Here is a 21,030-nt window from a genome sequence, read left to right as displayed (position 1 = left end):
TCTGAACTGAAGCCCCAAATAAAAATAAAGCAGACCATTTTTTGTAATTAATGATGATGTTACTATTGCTCATGGGTTGCAGGCTCTTCTTTTTTTTTTTTTTTTTAAGATTTATTGATTTATTTTTAGAGAGAGAAAGAACAAGAGTGAGTGTGTGACTAGAGGGAGGGGCAGAGGGAAAGAAAGAAGCAGGCTCCCCTCTGAGCAGGGAGCCAGACATGGGGCTTGATCCCACAACCTGACATCACGACCTGAGCTAAAATCACGTATCACTCAACCAGCTGAGCCACCCAGATGCCCCTGAGTGCCCATTCTTGTAGGAGAAATACATTCAAACAGATGTCAGAACAGATGACAGCAAAGCACATAACTTGTCCCTGGAATATTCCAGGAGGACTGAAAACGCCAGAGAGTCCACCACACACTGCTGGCATCATGCTCTCAGATCCACCGGCATCAGTCTAGCTGCAACCATCTTCATCTAATGGGGCCTTGAATGACTGCTCCCTGCTAATTCCTGTAAAGATGGGAGACCACATTTTGATCGTCATTCCCCTCAAAGGCTAGAAGGCATACAGGAATGTTTTTGAGACCACCTCAAAAACATGGAACTCCCTTCGCTTGAATTAAAGGAAGGGATTTGAAGGACACTGAGTTAATAAGTTGAGCCAAGCTGCTAAGAAATAGGTTTACCATAATCCATGCTCCCAGACCAAGTTACAATTAGAGAAATAAAACTTATTTTTAGATGAGGGCCCCAGAATCCAGAGAGGTGAAACACGTTTATAAATAATTAATGGGATTAAAAAATGTCACTAAGGCAAGTTCAAAGACCCCTACACCCAGAGTAGTGTTCTTTCTACAGTGTGGGGAGAGTAGGGTAGGGGCCAAAGAAAAAAATCTGTCTTAGCCAAAATGTCACTCCAACAAGTACTAATATCACTCAAACAAGTGCTTTCAGGGTCCTTGATTGTTTATTGCAAATCCTCAGTTTTCCTGTGAAGGAGCCAATCTGTGTTACTACTCCAGCCAAGGTGACCCACCCTTTGGCAGGTTCACCAGAATCCTAAGGGTGCAGTTACAAAGGGCTCCTGTTTATAGTAGAACCATTCAAGAAATCTGTTTTTACTTTCACAAACAAATAAAACTCTTTTCCCGAGAGAATGTGGATTAAATATTTATTTATTTATTCGTTATAAATTAGAAATAGTCAACAGAAAGTTTTCTCTACTGAGTGAAGAGCAACTTTGTGCTCTAATTTTCTGGTCATTTTAAGCCTCTATCTTGACCTCTCTCTGGGGTTGCCATGAGCAGGCGGATCTTCCTATTTCTGACCTTCAGTTCACCTTTTAAATTTTGAGGCTATATTTATAGTGTCTGACATGGCAGTGGATATATCTAAATACTGTCCATCATCCAGTAGTGTATAGTGAGTATCTATTATTTGGATTCTTACAATCCTTCCTCCAGATTAACGTCAGTTCAATCTACCTTTCATATCACCAATATTATTTTACTGAAATGTATCCTTGTGCCCCACAATTCTTAGTAAGGTATTCTGGACTCTTTACTAAGTAACCCTAATTTCTAGGTCTACTTCCTGCCTTTTCTTTCTGCAAGCTATATGATTCAATAACACAATACTAAGCATTGTTACTAAAAATGACTTCATGTTTTAGACCCCTATGTCTTTTGATTCACACATTTCTTCTTTTGCCTGCTATAAAAGCTACTTTACTTAGCAACCAATCTAGAATGTTCTATCTAGGGGCGCCTGGGTGGCTCAGCGGTTTAAGCCTCTGCCTTCAGCTTGGGTCATGATCTTGGGGTTCTGGGATTAAGACCCACATCAGGGAGTGAGCAGGGAGCCTCCTTCCCCCTCTCTTTTTGCCTGCCTCTCTGCCTACTTGTGATCCCTGTCTGCCAAATAAATAAATAAAATCTTTAAAAAAATAAAATGTTCTATCTATATAGTAGTATTTTTACTCCTTTTCCTTAGCAAAATTAGTATTTCTTTCATATGTGTTTCCTTAAGTGTTTATGGTTACCTTTATAAGTATGAATGTGTGTGTTCTTTAGATACTGTGGATTCCTTGGGACCATGAACTAAATCTTGTTGTTTTTGATATCCTCAATGTCCTATATGGTATTAGATAAAATGAATTAATAGAATTCACCAACTATTGTGAAGAGAACCTTGTGGTTGATCTTTTTGTTTGCGTATTTATTTTTGGTTGGTTTAAGATCAGTAAAGCAGAAGAAAAAATAAACAACACCATGAGCCTACCAAGCTGATAATAATGTATCCTATATGCTTAGGATTTTTAAAAATAAAATATTACACATCAAGTTGTAATACCATCCCAAACCTCAAGTCTCTCTCCAGAGGCAGTTGTCTTATGGATTTGGTGCACACGTAATTTATTTTTTCATATCTTTTCTAAATACATACTTGTATCAATGAATGAAATATATTACTCTTCTGCATGTTTTTAGAAACATATATAAATACTACCATATTGCATATATCGTCTTTCAACTTGATTTTTCAATTACCTGTAAATGCCTTCTTAGAGTCTAAGTTGTTTATTTTTGACGTACAGTATTTCATCACACAAATGTACCATAATTAATTTGGTAGTTCTTGAAACATTGGGACTAGTTCTAACTTTTTGCTTTTACAATCAACATTTTAATGAACATCCTTATAAATGTCTTCTTGTGGACTTATGTAAGGATTTCTCTAGGAGTTTTACCTGGAAATGGAATTGTTAGGTCATTTCTGATGCCCATTTGCTCCTCAAGGGAATTTTATGAACTAGCAATTTGTTATGGCATAGTCATATTGCTATAATTTTCCACATCAGTATTTTTTTTATTGTTGTTTTGTTTATTTTTGGTCAGTATTATTGCTTATCTTCCCTTCAGACTTTCCTGGCTCCTAAGCAGTAACTCCATGGATCTGATGCCATCAGATCCCTCCCTGAGAACAGTGACTCTCTGAGGTATTCTTTATTCACTTGGTTTCAACAAGTTTTGTTTTTGTTTTTGTTTTTTCATCTTGGTAACTCTGAAGAATTATCCTTTCCCATTTGCTGCTATTACTCCTCTGTTCCAGGCTAGTCATGGTTGGTCATCATATATAACCCTTATAGTTCTACTTCCATCGAGTAGTCCAAGATCAAACATCACCCACAGCTATCCTTGGACTGAATTCTTTTTCTTCCCTGCTAAAATGTGACCAGATTCTATCAGATGCTCTCCCTGGTGCCTCATCTCCAGCTCCTGCTCTGCTTGCTCTCCCCACAAGAGTACCATTGGATACCTATCTACATTCCTGTCATACTTCTTCTGTGCCCTAACAGGTTGCTAGCCATTCTCTCACTTCTCCATTCCCCTGATGTTTCCCATAGCCTCTTCCTGACCATAATCTGGCACTCCCACAATGACTAGCTGATTCATAATCTTTTCAGTGTCTGTTTTTTGGAGCCTCTGGGCCATGGCCCAGGAACAACAAGCTTTCCTCTGCTGCCTCCACCCACTTTTAGTCATCAACAGCAACCATGGCTCTTGGTGTATCCAGCCTACACGGGCTCCTGACACTCATGTCTTGCCAGTTTAACCCCCTATGACTTCCAGGGGTGTTGGCCTTTTAACACCTGGATAAAAAATGTAATGTGGGTGGAGTGCACACACTGTGGTTCATCTCAGACCAGGCACTCCCTAGGGATGACAAATACTTCTAGAAGACTCCAGTTACCTGACCCACCCACAGTCTCTAGAAGGAGCAGTCTTCCATTTCACATATCCCAGCTTCTTCCCCCTCTCTTTCTTTCACCCCCCACCCCCAGTGACCAGATACATGTAATTTCTGTGGCCTGGTTTCAAAAGATTATCTAGATCATTGGTTTGTTATCCTGGCTGAACATTAGAATCATCTGGGAAACTTTATAAATTTACCAGTGCTCCAGGGCGTCTGGGTGGCTCAGTGGGTTGGAGCCTCTGCCGTCAGCTCAGGTCATGATCCCAGGGTCCTGGGATGGAGCCCCGCATCAGGCTCCCTGCTTGGCAGGAAACCTGCTCCCCTCCCCCCCGCCTGCCTCTCTGCCTATTTGTGATCTCTGTCTGTCAAATAAATAAATAAAATCTTTAAGAAAAATTTACCAATGCCCCAATACCATTCCTAAAGATCAATGTTTAATGTCCCAATGTGGAATAAAGTATATATATTTAATAATGTCCCTCTTCCAAGTGATTCTAAAAGCAACCAGTACTGATAACTGAGAACAAAAAATTGAACACACACTTTAACATCTAAATTAACATAACTTTAGAGAAGTTCAACCCAGGAAGATGAAGTTCTAGATTATTTTATTGTTTGTTTTAAGAACTATCCCCCAAATCCATTTATTTGAACAGCAGATTACTCAACTAGCTCTCCTTACTCCTTCTTAAGACAATAGGTAACATCATCAAAAGTATGAGAAGATTGTTTATTCAAGACTCTTAGAAACCCTTGCCCCTCTATGTCTACAAACCCTAAACTGTTATGTCACAAACTCAACCAGTCTCAAGTTAGCTCCATCATTGAAAGACTTACCTTAAACTAGACCTCTAAATCCTCATATATATCCCGCCCTTGCCTTCTTTCTCTATGAGATGCTACTGAGACTGCCAAAATATGGGGTCCCCCTTACGTGTTAAGCAATAAACACTGATTTCTTTTTTCAAGAGGTTACTTCGGTGGTCAACAGATTGTCTTGGTGGTATTTCCAGGCAATGGACAGTAGATAGATCACTTTCTCCAGTCTAAGAGATCCAGAGGATCTGGTCAGCTGCAGGTAGGTGCTAGACCTAAGAGGTATAGCCAAGGATCATGGTCACAACAGATTATGTGTAAGATGAATATGCCAAGGAAGTTGGTCATAAAGAGGAGTATTGAATGAAAATATGCAGATAGCAAAAGCAATGGGAAGAAGAGTGTGGCCCCTGAGGCGTGGTCTTCTCAGTATCTGGCATGCTGCTATATGCGAGGCATGACTATAGCACTTCAGTTCCTCACTTGGAAATCTAGTTAAGTGCTTGTGGTATAATGGCAAGACAGTTAACTACTCATGCATGTATTTATTGATTTTTCCTGCTTTACCAGGAAGCCCTAATTGTCAGTTATTGATGTAACAAAAAGGAAAAAAATATCCCTCTCTCTTCCTCACAGATGACAAAGAGTTACAAGTTTTCATATATCAACCAAGTGTGCCTATATCTGCTGAGTCAATGGGTAAGTACCTCTGAGCTGGCCTGAATACATTAGTATATCCCTTGCTTAGAAAGGGAAGAAAGGAACCAACCCTTCCACCATGAAAACTATTGCCCACCTACCACTTGATTTGAACTAGTTTTTGTTCCTTGCAATCAAAATCTATTATTAGTATTATAATCTCATTGTTATGGGGTATGCAGAAATTTCTAAGGCACTTAATAAAGATTGATCTTAAGCTTAAAAATAACCTTAGAAAGTAAATGTAATTGTCTCTAATTTACCAATAACTAAATGGATGTCCCATTTTATAGCTTGAATAACTTGCTTGAAGTCAGATAGCAAGGTGAAGGTACAGTAACTCTAACCAGTTCCCCAGTCCCCATGTTATCATTCACACCTTCGTAGCTTTGCTCATTTCACTAGACTGAGGTGGGCAGAATAGCATTTCCACAAAAGATTATATCCAAAGTTCCATCATGCTTTCCAGAGTAGTTTGTAAAGCTGTGCTATGGAGAGGAATTCACGGAGAATTATGAGGGTTAATAGAACTTTATTTTTCATGGCTTAAAACATCCTAAAAGTTTCAGATCTGATGAAACTAAATAAATGGAATATTTGGCTTAAAAAGAAAAAAATAAAATAAAAAAGCGAAAAACTTCTTCACTATTACTTTCTCTTAATGATTACTAATGTTTTTAGCAGCTGTCTCTACAACTGCAGAAAGTCTCCATTTGAAAAAATAATTCAGTTATTTTTGAATGTCAAGGAAAGCAATTTTTTTTTTTTTCTGTTAGGGTGCCTTTCAGTCCCAGTTAACTATGTTAATATAATGAATTACCTTCTTTTAAAAGAATTAATGTAATACTAAGACTTCTTTATGAATCAAAAGAAAAAAAATGTAATTACACTACATTCAACTCTATTATAGTCTTTTACCCATAGTCATTATAAGTACTAAAAGGTAACTATAATTAGAGACTATACCTAATTTTTTACTTTTCAATGTTAATACTCAACTGTTTCATCATCTAGCTAATATGATCCATAGTGAATTTCCATTTTCTTTCTTTGAGGTTTAAACCATAATGATTGGCTAGAATTATCTAACAGCAATGGGGGCCCTGGTTAGCTCCATTTTCTACACTGGTATTGTTTCAATAAATTACCCACATGGAATGATTATAAAGATATTTGCTTTTCTTTCTGAACACAGCCTGGTATCATTAAACATCTAGTAGAATCCAATGTTTCCTTAGTCTGTTTTTGTTACAAATTCTTATGGCTTTAATAGGAAAATATTGGCACAGTCATGTGTAAACTGTGCATATTTCTGTCCTCTTAGAACTCTCAGAGACTTTTTTACTATTCAGGCTTTATCCATCCATTCATCTACCTCAGCAAAGTTGATCATCTACTGACATTATTTATTTTTGAGTGTCTAGCCATCCTATCTGTCCTGGCCACTTGTTCATCCATCAAATGTGCTTGGGAAACAAGAATAAATACAGCAAAGTCCCTGGCTTGAAGAATTAAAGGGGAAGACATGCACATAAACAGCTATTTATAGGAACATGATACATGAATTTGAGAACACAAAGAGACAGAATTCACCTACAGTATTTTGGAAATACTGGGGAAGACATACTTACTACTATCAGGATAAATCAATAAAAACTTATTAGGGGAATGTTAGTCAAGTTGAATTTTTGTTTTATTTTCTAGTGTCTTCCTTTTTTTTTACTGAGGTATAATTAGCATGTAACATTGTATTAGTTTCATGTTTACAACCTAATGATTTGATGTTTGTATATATTGCAAAATGATCACCAGAGTAAGTCTTGCAAACATCTATCACCATGCTATACATTATTTTCCCATGACTTATTTATTTTCTAGCTGGAACTTGGAAAGAGCAATAATAGGTAACATTTACCGAGTTCTTAGGACAAGCCAGATATGTTTTAAGACTTAACATGTACTGGGCACCTCGGTGGTTCAGTTGGTTAAGCACAACTGCCTGTTGTCCAGGTGATGATCCTGGTGTCCCGGGTTCAAGTCTAACATTGGGCTCCCTGCTTAGCAGGGGGTCTGCTTCTCCCTCTGACCCTCCCCTCTCTCGTGCTCTCTTTCTCATTCGGTCTCTTTCAAATAGATAAATAAAATCTTTAAAAAAGAAAAAGACTTAACATACACTAACTCATTTAATCACCTCAACAACCCTATGATTTAAGTAGTAGTATTGTCCCATTACCTAATGTACTCTTTATTTTAAATGTAGGGAGATCACACAGTAGTTAAACAATTAGCCTCGTGTCACTTGTTCAGTCAGCATAGGAAATTAGAATGGGGTTTTCCCTACTTCATTTTGACAGAGGGGCCAATAAGACATATTAGTTACTGAAGTACAAAACAAGCCCCTTCCTATCAATTCATTTTATTTGTACGTGAAATGATACCTAGGCTCTGAAATCTTGTGGACAGAACAAAAATAAAAATACTGGAAGAGAAGGTGTGGTCCTGGGATTTGCAGAGAATTTTCTTTGGAAATATGTTGATTTGCTCTAAATCTTTATCCCATCTGTTTTGTGTAGGGAGGCTTTGAGAGTCTTACTGAAAACCTAAGGAGAGGGATTTCAAGACAATAACTAAAAGAGCTTTAGAATGTGTTCTCAGAAAATGGGCATTACAAAGCACTGTGACTGTCTCTCTCCTGAGAAAGCTTAATTAGGCTATAAACTAGGAGCTCTATAGAACAAAAACAGGCCTGGCTTTGGGGCTAGGGCCTGGAGAGGTCTTCTGCACTGTGATCCATCACTGCCCAATGGCTAAGGGATGCTTGAATGTTTCTAAGGGTCAGATAAGGGTCATGTGAAAGAAAGCCAGCAAAGAGTCTGTCCAAAAGATCCTGTCCAGAAAGATTCCCTGTGTGACCCTGGATAACCAGGTGCAGAAAAAAGAATTACAGACAACCACCTGGAATGAAGATGTCCAGGGAATTTAGGAGAGCAATCCAGCAAAGAATCACAACAGAACTCACACAAACTTCATCAACGGATTTGAATCTTATCATTCATACCCAGAGAGCAGGAAAACACCCAACTAAGTAAAGGAAAAAAAAAAAAAAAAAAAGTCCTACTTGTCACTTTTCCTTTTTTTCTGGCTTAGACTCCAGTAGGAAACAAAACCTGAAAACAGCTAGTAAGAGAAGAAGCCAGAGCAGAAGGACCTTGTCACCCTCATCCCCTTTCCCACTACAAAACTCCAGACCTCTGAAGTAGACCAGAACTTGGCCAGGAGAGCAATCAGCTGCTCTATCAGGTGCAAGAATTTGGCTAGTACCTCGGACCGACATTGTAGTGTCTGAAGTCAGACTGTGTTTATACTGAAAATAACCATAAAATTATAACCTAAGAATTAAAGCCATGGGGCCTATGGACATTTATCCAAGATCTGGGAAGACTTTCTCCACTGATTTTAATTTAAAAACTCGTGGGAGACACACATGTAGTTAGAGTTCATTGATGTCATGAGCTCGACAAACAAGAGATACTAGTAAAAGTTAAAGTTATTGTTTCCAACTGTCCTGGTCCCTGAAAAAGAGACAGATCTCCAGATGTTTATAAGGGCAAGATCAAATGGCAACTTTTGATTAATTTCCATATTTCTGTGAATCTGGCTTCTCTATCTAAAAATTATTTTTATCAGAGAAGGAATACTGAACACTGAACAAGGATTATAGGAATTTCAGTTAAGCCTCGTTGTACATCTTGGTAACTCACTTAACATTTCATCTGTAAAGTAGGCCAAAAATTGCTGTCTTGCCTACCTCAGAGGGTTATTTTTAACAGAAAATGACAAAATTCTGTATTTACACAATGCAATGATGTGTGTGTACACCCATGTGGATAAAACTTAAAACAGAATTTGAAATATATATAAAGAGTAGAACAATATGTAGAATATAAAATTGTAAATAAATTAAAATACCCCCTGACACAAAGAACACTGTCTATATATTGTTCATGGAGAGATATGTGCATATACATAAATGTGTATTCATGGTACATGAACGTGTATTCAAGGTACATGGGCAGATGTGGATAGGGAAAATAGAGAGGACTTAATTTTAGCAAAAGGCTATTCATTTCATTTTATAAAATTGACAAAAGGTTAACAGTTATTAATACCAGGCTGCAAGAACTCAGAAATTTCTGTTTCCCTTTGTACTTTTTTTACATTTTTTGGAAACTTTTTTTTTTTAAATAAAATCCACAAAAATACACATGAAGAATGAATTAGGAAGCAGATGTGACATGGTGAGCAAACTATAAAAAGCTTTAAAAGCCTAAAGTAATGTTCCAAATATATTGCAACTTAAAAAAAAACAAACATTTTTGTTGTTTATGTAAGTATAGTTGACATACAATGTTATATTAGTTTCAGGTGCACAGTACTGTGATCCCATAATTCTATATGGTACACAGTGATACACACATGGTAGGTACAATCATGATAAGTATAGTCACCATCTGTCATCATGTAATGTTATTACAATATCATTGACTGTATTCCTTGTACTGTGCTTTTCATCTCCATATCATAAGTTTTAATTTTGAGAATTAAATGGTGTCTAAGGCTCTTTTTACATTCCATTATAAGAAATAACAAAGAAGAGGAAAAACCCTGAAATACATGCTTAAGGAACAAGTTGACAATTTGAGTGAAAAGTATTTTCTTTTAATTGCAAAGCTAATATAGCATCTGTAATTTAATCAAGTCTGGGAGTCTGTGCCATGCAAATATTAGTCCAAATGTCTAAGCATGGACCTCTATTTTTGAAGGCTCTTCTGAGCTCAAATCATGAAAAAAATTTCAAGTGTTATAATTAAATAGCATGCCCTTTCTTCTGTTAGTAAAAGTAACACACGATTTGTGGATGATTCATAAAATACAAGAGTAAAGTTTTAAAAAATTAAAACAACCCATAATTTACTTTTCAGAGATATTCAAGTATTTTTTCTGTAAACATACAGTTGGTATTAGTGTTTCAGACACGTTTATGTGTTTTGTTCTTGCCTCAGCTCTGATACCTCTCATTGCATTTCCTTGAAAGCATGCTCTTACTATAATATTCCAGTGAATGTTGCCACCGTCATTTACCTAACATTCTCTTGATGAACAGACAGGTTATTTTCAATTTCTTAATATTAGATATAACGTTCCAATGAATATCCTTACTTATAAATAGTTTTGCATGTTATTGGCCACTTTTCCTTTGAATAAGCTCATAAGTGTATTATCATTAAGGAAATGTAAAACCTTTCTAAGATTGTGGAAATATCTGACAAATTGTTCTTCTCCCAAAAATTAAAGCCCAGGTCCATAACACTTATCCATAGAGTTTTATATGTTTTGGAATTTAGAAATTTGGGGATTTTAGAATGCTTTAACCATATGTTAGGTAACATCCTTCCTCAGGTATAGATAACAATATCCAGTCAAGCAAAATGCATTTATTCTCATTAAGTTGAAAAAATAAAAACTATAAGTAGCCTCTTATCAGTTCCATCTGCTCTGCTAATGAAAAGCTATGAAAACTTTCAAACTTTGGAAGTGTAAACGATTGCAGATCCATACCAATTTATACTCCTTTTCAATGTTAATGAGAAGAGAAAGTAACATAATTTTTAGTGACTATTATATTTAAATTTACAATTTGATAAGCAAAACAGAATATTTTAAACACTTCAACACTTTTTAAAATGCTATTCATTTGCGTTGTCTTTCTTTTGGTATCCCTATTATGTCTTTTGTTCTTTTACAGATGAAGCATTCATCTTATTGATTTACAAGAACTCTTTACATTAAAGATATTTGTATGTGATAGACATTGAAATTTTTTCACAGTTGATTATTTATATTTAATTTTAATATTTAAAAGTATGTAATTAAATCTACTAATCTCTTACTTTGTAACTTAGTTGCTTTTATGTTTCTGAAATTCATCCCCACTTATAGATCAAATATTGACTTTTATTTTTGCTTGTTTCCCTGATGGCTATAGATTTTATTTTTAACTTTGGTTCTGTTGAAATTTTATTTGGTATATGTTTGATAAAAGGGAAGGATTTTATATTCTTATTAAAAGTAGAGCTATTTCAGAAGATCTTTGGAATTCAATCTCAGGCTGCATTGGTATGTGTGTAAACCAGAGTCTTCAGGTATTTGATTTTTAATCTGTTAAATGGAAAAAGAATGTTCAACAACAAAACCTGAATGCACAGATATAAAATATTTGCAGATACAAAATTCTTACAATTTGGTATTATTTACAAATATTTGTGTGTCTTAATTCAAATTGTACTTTATGTTTTACATGGATTTGATTCAACTAAGTATGGATAATAATACAAATTCTAAGTCCACACAAAATGTCAAAAATCAGTGTTGAGCCTTTCCTTCCAGTTCCTACCCTCAGCTTGCCCTAATTTTTGTGTTTTCTATTATTATTAATATCATCTGACTTAGATTGATTTTTTTTCCAAAAGTAGTCTCTGAGTCAAAGATGTGAGTACAAGGAGCATATTTGAGAGGTGACTCCAGGAAGAACTGGAAGGGAAGTCAGGAAGGGAAATAGTAAAGGGAAGGAAGCCAGTGAAGGATGTGTTCTGGGGCACATTACTTTGGTGGCCAGTTGAGGCTCAGTTCTTCTGAAGATATCTCACAGAATGGAGAATGTACCTGAGTTTTAGCACAACCAAGAGCTAATTTTGCTCTTCTTTCCTTCCCTTCACCACATTCTACTGTAGTACCATTTTCTAAGCAATTGCAGTCACTGTCTCAGTAATATCTCCTCTTCCAGGGGTCAAGGGTCTCCCTACTTAATACAATTGTTTTTCATGCTCCAGTCTAATCTTTTAAATGAACAACTGCAATGTGCAAGGGCTTCAGTTAATGGCCATTCTCTATAAATAGAATATAAACCCTGAGAATCAATGTCCTCCAAAAACTACTGTTGTCTCTTTTTTGGCTTTATCTTAATGCTTTTTATAACATATGGTCCAAGAAAACTGGGCTACTTTCTATTTCCAAAGTATACTCCATGTTTTCTAAAAATGTACATCTTGTCATATTCTTTTATCTCTCTAAAAACGCTGTTATCTCTCCCTCACAATCCTAATCTATCCTACACGGTTCAGCTCAAACATTCCCTCTTTCCAAAAGTTCTCTGGCACTCCTAAGCTAGAAATAATAATATTCTTTGGAATTTATAAAAACACAAGTCATCTTTTGCTTTAAGTTGTTTGCTTTTATGCTCATAGGTTGTCTTTTTTGGGGGACAGGGTCTATTATTTATTCTTTCATTCTCCATTAAGTCAAGAAAGTCCCTTGAGCACAATAGACACATAAGAGGTATGTATTAAACCCATGTAATTACTATGACTCTTACTAAAGACAAAAGGACACAGAAACAATGAGAACTGTTTTCAAATATCATCAGAGATGTCAAGCAAATGGATTTAACTTTTTTCTTTAGTCATAAGAATGATTTTTAAAAAAATGATGGAAGTTGCAGGGGTCATGGATATTGAAAAAGGGGCTTTTTAAAAAAATTGTGTTATTTCTTGGGGCACCTGGGTGGCTCAGTGGGATAAGCCTCTGCCTTAGGCTCAGGTCATGATCTCAGCATCCTGGGATCAAGCCCTGCATTGGGCTCTCTGCGCAGCGGGGACACTGCTACCCTCCTCCCCTGCTGTCTGCCTCTTTGTCTACTGTGATCTCTCTGTCAAATAAATAAATAAAATCTTTTTTAAAATTGTGTTATTTTTATCACCATAGAATACATCATTAGTTTTCAATGTAATGTTCCAAGATTCATTGTTTATGTACAATACCCAGTGTTCCATGCACTACATGCCACCACCAGGCTCACCCTTCCCCCAACATCCCTCCGAGTCCACAATCTCTCATGGTTTGTCTCCCCCTCAGATTTTCCACAATTCACTTTTCCTTTCCTTCTCCTAATGTCTTTCATATTATTCCTTATGTTCCACAAGTAAATGAAACCATATAACAATAGACTTTCTCTGCTTCACCTTTTTCACTCAGCGTAATCTCCTCCAGTCCCATCCATGTTGATGCAAAAGTTGGGTGTTCATCCAACCACTTTGGAAAAGTGTGGAGATTTCTCAAAAAATTAAAAATAAAGCTACCCTTTGATCTGGCAATTGCTCTACTGGGTATATACCCCAAAGATATAGATGTAGTAAAAAAAAAAAGGGCCATATGCACCCCAGTCTTCATAGCAGCAACGTCCACAATAACCAGACAGTAGAAAGAGCCAAGATGCCCTTCAACAGAAAAATGGATAAAGAAGATGTGTTCATATGGAATAATAATGTACTCAGCCATCAGAAAGGATGAATACCCAATTCATGATGATGGGCACTGAGGAGAGCACATAATGTGATAAGCACTGGATATTGTGCCCAACTGATAAACCATTGAACACTACACCAAACACTAATGATGTGCTATAGGTTGACTAATTTAATTTAAATTAAAAAAATAATTAAGATAAATTTTATTGTGAAGAAAAAAGAATACATTCAGGCAATGGGGGAAAAAGGAAGCAAAAATCCATCTAAGAATGAAACATTTAAGTTAATAACTTAGGAATGGAGGAGAATTTGAAAGAGAGAATTATAGGGAAGACATCTGAAATCTGGAGAGAGTTAAGAAAGTAGAACGTGTTCTGTAAAAATAGAAAATAAGTAGGAAAAAAATTGCGAGCATTAGGGCTAAGTTTGGGGTTGGCTAGATCATGCATTGATCTGTAGAAAAATCAAGGATTTTGTATTTTATCTCAACTACAGTGGGACATCATTGAAGAATATTAAGCTGGGTAATGCCATGATCATATTTACATTATTTTAAGAGATCATTTTAGCTGTTGTATGAAGAACAAATTGGTAGTGTACGATCATGAAAGCTGGAGACCAGAAAGAAGACCACTGCAATTTACCAAATGAGAAATGATGGTGGTTTGCTCTTGAGTGGTGACCTGGACTAAAGAGCAAAGGGGTGAATTAAAGACACATTTTTAATTTTGAATAGACCAAGAAAAGTAGATCTCAAGAATAATTTTAAGTTTTTTGGTTTGAGCAATTAGGTGGATATTGGTGGATTTAATGATAGAAGATGAGAGAAGTCAAAGGAGATTGAGAGGAGAGGCTTGAGATAAAGAGATACTTCCTCTTATCTCTGGGGTTTCAAAAACAATTCAGTCAGATCTATCCAGTGGCTCTGTCTTTGTTGTCTCAAGTTTCTCCAATTTGCCATCTGGGTATAAAACTATTGTTCAGAGTCCATCCCTGAACCTTTTTTGAATTTCCATTGTGTTTAGTTTGTATATGCATGGAAGTGGGAGGCTGTGTGATTTGGTTCACAACATCAGAAAGCTAAGCACTGAATCTCTTTCATTGACTTAGTTCCGGGTTAACTGTGGGATTGAGGATAAAGAAAATCCTTGGCTCTGATCTGTTTCATTATCAGTATAATTTGAGAAGATTTGATTTACATTCATGGGAAAAAGAACAGAGATTATGGGTAAATACATAATTTGTCCTCATTTTTCTGTCCTTACAATGTCAGATAAGAAGCCCTCCTAAGAAGATGTCACTGTAGAAAAGAAATTAACCCTGGCCCTTAGTATCTTCAAGACTTGTCAGAAAGCCTTTGTATTATATGATATAATTTCCCAGGAAAGGGATGTAGGTTTTACCAATTAAATGAGGCAGCAAATGTAATACAAGGATTAACTCCTGTTTTCATCTGTTAGCCTATAATGATACAGAAGCAGATCTCTAGAGAATTTCAAATTTTGTGTGATAGAATCTGAGGTCTGGCAGTCTTTTCCACGGAGAGTGTAGAAGTTTGCTGGTATTGCTTTCCTGTGGGTATATGAGGAATGAAATGAGGGGGAAAATAGAGGAAAGGTACATTCAACAGAAATTATTTCATATATCCTGAAATTTGAGAAATGTTTTGGTTAAGTTTATTTCTCAATGTGCAACAATACCTCTAGAAAGTTAAATGCATTGCTTTAATCAGATTGTTTCCTTCCTAGCTAAAGTTTTCAATATGGAGGGATATCAGATGGAATTGTGGAAAAGGGGTAAGGACCAGTAAGTTTGAAATATCTAGTCCCTGGGTATGGGTGAGCAAGTTGTTGTTGGTTTGCCAAAATCTGTTCTGTGGATGAATGAGATCTTGAATCTTCCACTTGGCAGTATAAGCCAAAGTCCTTATACAGGGAATACCCAGGAGTCTAGACCAGGTGGGGAGATAATATCTGTCATCCTAGATGTGTGGAAGGGCTTTTAAAATGATGAAGTGCTACAAAAATTGAAGTGATGTTATTTTCTGAAAAACAGTGATTATTATTGTCTATGAAATGACCGTTTTTTTAAGGACTTTTTTAAAAGATTTTATTTATTTGTCAGAGAGAGAGAGCACAAGTAGGGGGAATGGCAGGCAGAGGGAGAAGCAGACTCCCCACTGAGCAAGGAGAAAGATGTGGGACTCATCTCAGTGATGAAGTTCTAGAACATAGGTGAGGTTCGGTGGGGTGAAGTCTGGAGCCAATGGCCAAGAAAGAATTCTTGAGACATCTTTGGTGCAAAATGGTGGTTTATTAAAGCATGAGGACAGGACCCATGGGCAGGAAGAGCTGCTGCCCCATTACCCTGAGGAGTGGCTGATTATATACACAAGAGTTGGGTAGGTGAGAACAAGGGGGGGTGATGTTAGTCTCTAAGGAATTTTGGAAGCAAGGTCTCCAGGACCTTGAGGGGCTAGCTATTGTTGAGAGAAAGGTTATTTATTACTAGTAGTAAAAATCTTCTTGTGAGACCCTTTAGATATATATCAGTGGGCCATATGCTTGGGAATGATTCTCGACACTATCTTGGAGATCTAGAGATAAAGTTTCATATTTCTCCTATCAAGTGTCCTTGTTAGTGAGATTTGGGTTTAAAAGAAATTTAACCTTATTTAGGCCTTGAGGAACTGAGTTATTTGCCTCTGGAAATTGAGCTATTGTTAAGATAGCTTCTTTGTTATAAATCTCTAGGACATTGGTAAACCAAGGGAGACTCCTGTCTTGCAGGATTGTGATCTCTGCAAGTTAACTATTTGTTTTTCTTTTAGGGCAGTCAGGGGTGCCTGAGGAATGTCACACATATTACCAAGAGGAGCAGGTGGAGGGGGGTGAAAGGTGCCAGCTTTTGCTTTTTCCTCAGCCAGCCTCCTGCTCCCTCATCATCAGCACCCTGGGATCATGACCTGAGCCAAAGGCAGACGTTTAGCTGACTGAGCCACACAGACAGCCCTGAAATGATCACTTTTTTTTTTTTTTTTAAGATTTTATTTATTTATTTGTCAGAGAGAGAGAGGAGAGAGAGAGAATGAGAAAGCGAACGCACAAGCAGGCCCAGTGGCAGAGGCAGAAAGAGAAGCAGGCTCCCTGCTGAGCAAGGGACCCAATGTGGGACTGGATGTCAGTGGGATCATGACCTGAGCCAAAGGCAGCCACTTAACTGACTGAGCCACCCAGGCAATCCTGAAATGAGCACTCTTGAATCAAAAGTAACACCTCTGCCTCCTTAGAAGATCGACTTCAGTCACAGCAATATTTTTAATGAGGGGAATTCTTTATCTTTTGAGTGTACACTTGACTTCAGGAAACATCTATGCCACGTGAAGTTGATTCTGGGAAATAGGTTAAGGAAGGTTCTTTTTTGTTAAAAATTATTATAAAATAATTTGCAAAATATCTTGACAAGTTCTTCCCAAAACACTGGTGTCAAAATGGATCAGCGTGTGCCATCCCAGGGTGTCTCCTTTGAAGGAAGTTGACTATACAATTTCTTTCATGTTTATTTTAACAAATCAGCCTAGGATTACAGTTTGTGTGGTAGAGCCTAAGGTCTGGCAGTCTTTCAGATGCCAAATGCAAGTTAGCAATCCATGTTTTCTTGTGGGTATATTGAGATTGAAGTGGGAGGAAAATGGAGATTTTATTTATAAATTTTTATATTTATATAAAATTTTATATATTTATAAAATAAATAGGTCTTATTTATTTATTTATAGATTTTATTTATTTTATTTATACAATTTCCATCATCAAGTAAGAGGAGAGAGTTATCCAAAAAGTTTTCTTGTGGGTATATTGAGATTGAAGTGGAGGGGGAATGGAGATTTTATTTATAAATTTTTGTATTTATATAAAATTTTGTATATTTATAAAATAAATAGATTTTATTTATACAACTTCCATCATTAAGTAAGAGGGGAGAGTTATCCAAAAAGTTTTTAAGCATAGATGTGTGTTTTTTTTACTGTACCTTAAAAGTAATTATTAAAAGTTTGAAAATGGTTTGAAGATAATGTTAATTTTTAAATATAAATTGTCCTGTCCTCTGCTGAAAATAAATCATAAATCCAGGTCACTTAACTGCTTATATTCTGAACTCTGCGCCATGGTAAAGGAGTCAGATTCAGTGGAAAAGATGATTTAAGATATCAATTTGACTAATTATTTATTGTTTTGTTTTGTTTTTCCACTTGAGCCACTTTATCGCTGCATCTATTTCTTACCTTCTGCATTTACCAAGTGTGGTGGAAATGCAAGGTAGCTCTCCCTCTACTCCTTATTTTTCCTCAATCCTCTTCATGATTCCTTCCTATGGGTGAAAACAGAGGGCAGAAGGGGAATACACGTGCGAGACAGACGGAGCGGGAGGTTGCGCAGGAGGCTGGGGCATATGGATCAACTCTGCAGAGCCTGGAGTTGTTACTATGCTACGGGTTGTCTCAAAACAATAACGCCAGTCTCCTGCTCTACTGGCTGAGGCTGGCTGATATTTCTAGGCAAAATCAACAAGCTCTCAGTAAGCTGAGACTTTTAATGACCCCCAGGGAGCTTGGAAATTTGCTTGGGAACCGAAGTTTAACTTTCTCTCAGAAATAGATGTGGGGAGATGGGAAGGAATGCTTTGGGGGACTATGAGAAATGTGATGACATTGTATTTTTACAATAAGAAGCAGAGCGTACTTAGAGCTCTGGGATTTCATAGCTCTCGCTCTATACTTTCCTTCACTGATGGGGGTTAAAGAGGCCCACAATAGCACAATTAGTTGATGGCAGAGTCATAAGGAGATGGAGGATATTCTGATTTCCTGTGCCAGCTTATTTTATGTGCATGTCTGTTTTGAAATTCAAGTTCATTCATTTTGTTCACTCATCCAAATAGCATTTTCTAAAACACAGACTTGGTGTTGAGATCTAGTAAATCTCTTTCTTCCCAGGAGACTAAGAGAATGATGATCATGAGATATCTCTTTGAGTACGTTTCCATTTGGACAATCTGAACATGGTCAGCTACTGCAAATGAAAGGTAATTTGGAAGTGAACACAGCAGGAGTGGGCTGGAGATAGGACAGTATGGTGAAAGAAACCACAGGCAGGAACTCAGCCAGGCTGGTGAGGAGGAACAGGTGGTCAGGTAATCAGGAAGCTGGAATCTATTTTCAAGGGAGTTAAAATGAGTAGTGAAGTCAGAATCTAAAGTATTCAGGCATTATGAGTGACATGTTCTCCAGCAGAGACACATTGTTGATTTTATAAGGGTACTGCCAATGTTTTTGAAGGAACCCCTTAAAATCATGATGATAAGTAAAAAAAAAAAAAAAATCAATTTTAAGATATACTTTTGGTATTTCAGCTTTGATAATTTTATTTTGACTACCAAGTATTTTTTGGACCAGTTTGAAAATTTCTGTGAAGAACAGTTTCTTTATCCAAAAATAAAGAAAAACGATTTTTCTTTCTTTCCAACCTTCTTGTCATATACATATATATATGAGAAAATATACACATATGCACATATATACATATATATGTTTGTGTGTGTGTATGTGTGTGTGTGTATATATATATATATATATGCAGTTTTCTTTCCATCTAATTTCCTTTTACTCTATAGTTGATAAAGAATCAGATGGGTTGTTAATCTCTTGTCTATAAAAGAGATTTTGGTAAAAGATGAGGCACTGATTTTAATATACACACACACACACACTAAAAAATGTATATATGATATCTTTTATTATCTCACAAGCAATTTATCCTAGATGTGCCACGGCAAGGCTGTTAATGAGGTGCTGAGATTTCTGGGCCTAAGGCAGGGAGGAACTATATGTCTTCTTGAGATTTGGAGAGGCCTTATCCTACAGCAGGTCAGATGAGCTGCTTGTACTTAACCAGATAACCAGATACAGATACTAGAGAACAGAACAGAAGAGGCTCAACAGTCCTTGTAGAGGCACATCTAGATGCTATCCAGAGAAGTGGGGATGCTAGCATGCAAGGTACCACAGGTCTGACCAGTCATAATGGTTAGACCAGTTAGAAATGTCCTAAAGGAAGTAAATGGTCGTATAGATAAAACAGACTAAAATAATGAGAGAGGCAGGCACCTAACTCTAGAATTAGGGGCTCTATATAGCTCAGGCTTTATTGCCTTAATATTTGGCTCTTTTTTTTTTTTTCCCTGTGATCCCAGTAGAAGATGATCCAGAGGCTACCATAAGGTTGGAGAAGTTGGCTTATCATTGTTCTAATTAGGTAAGTAGAATGTTGGAGGTGAGTCCCTATTTTCCTCACCTGTCTTGTAGCAGACACTTTTAGGGTATGCTTCAGAAGTTACCTAGCTGAGGGTAGGCAGGTAAATTTGATTTAAGGGTGTGGTGGCAAAAGTAATAGACCATTTGTTGCATATTAAACCCATATTCTCCAAACCTGCATTTCAGCGATCAAGGTAATATTTGGATATTTTTTTGCTTCCATTTCTGCATCTACTCAAGTGGTTCTAAAACTGAAGTTGGAGAATTGACTAATCATCAATCCTAATATCCCAACAGCAGAAGACATAGATTCAGTTTCTAAACTATATTTCAAGGGCACAGCAGGACAGTAGGAGAAAGTGGAGCTGACTTTTCGTTGGAGAAGAAAACCTCCCCTGGATTAGGCATGACTGGGCCCAGACTTAGTCTCAAGAGTTTACAGCAGACCAGAGCCTGAAATGAGGAATCGGGAGCCCCTTCTATGGAGAACTCAGAGAAGGAGATGGGAAGAGGTTTTCAAAGATAGGCAAGACATGAGGATAATCTCAGAATAATGGATCACCCATACATACAGAGTAATCTCTCCCAGAATTTCTCATGAGTAGGGTTTTCTTGGAGTGCCACACAGTGATCTGGGAACCCTTCCATAGGAATGAATTATGACCTATTTACTTTAACAGTCATGACTATTACTAGATGCATTGTGTCATCAGGGTCATACTCGGCCTCTGTCTAATATATTAGATTTTACACAAACACACACATCTATGTCCATATTTATTTTGCAAAAAAAAAAAAAAAATTGTATGAGTCTGTGACTCTAGGTGAATGAGTAACACAACAAAGTTGGTGACTAAAGAAAAAATGTGCTTTGTACAAGTTTAACCAAAGCAGATTTTTGACAGGAACTATGAAGATTTTTGAGGAGTAGGGAGAGGCAACACAATATACAGTAGGAAAGACAGTAAATGGGCTTCGGTCCTGGTGCTGTAACTTGTGAGCTGGCAGTCTTTGGCAAGCCATTCTTCTTTTATAAGTCTTATTTTTCTCACTGGTAAAATTATAATACTAATGTCTTA

The sequence above is a fragment of the Mustela nivalis genome (assembly GCF_964662115.1).
Source record: "Mustela nivalis genome assembly, chromosome: 1".
Classification (NCBI taxonomy): domain Eukaryota; kingdom Metazoa; phylum Chordata; class Mammalia; order Carnivora; family Mustelidae; genus Mustela; species Mustela nivalis.
This window is presented reverse-complemented; position numbering follows the sequence as displayed.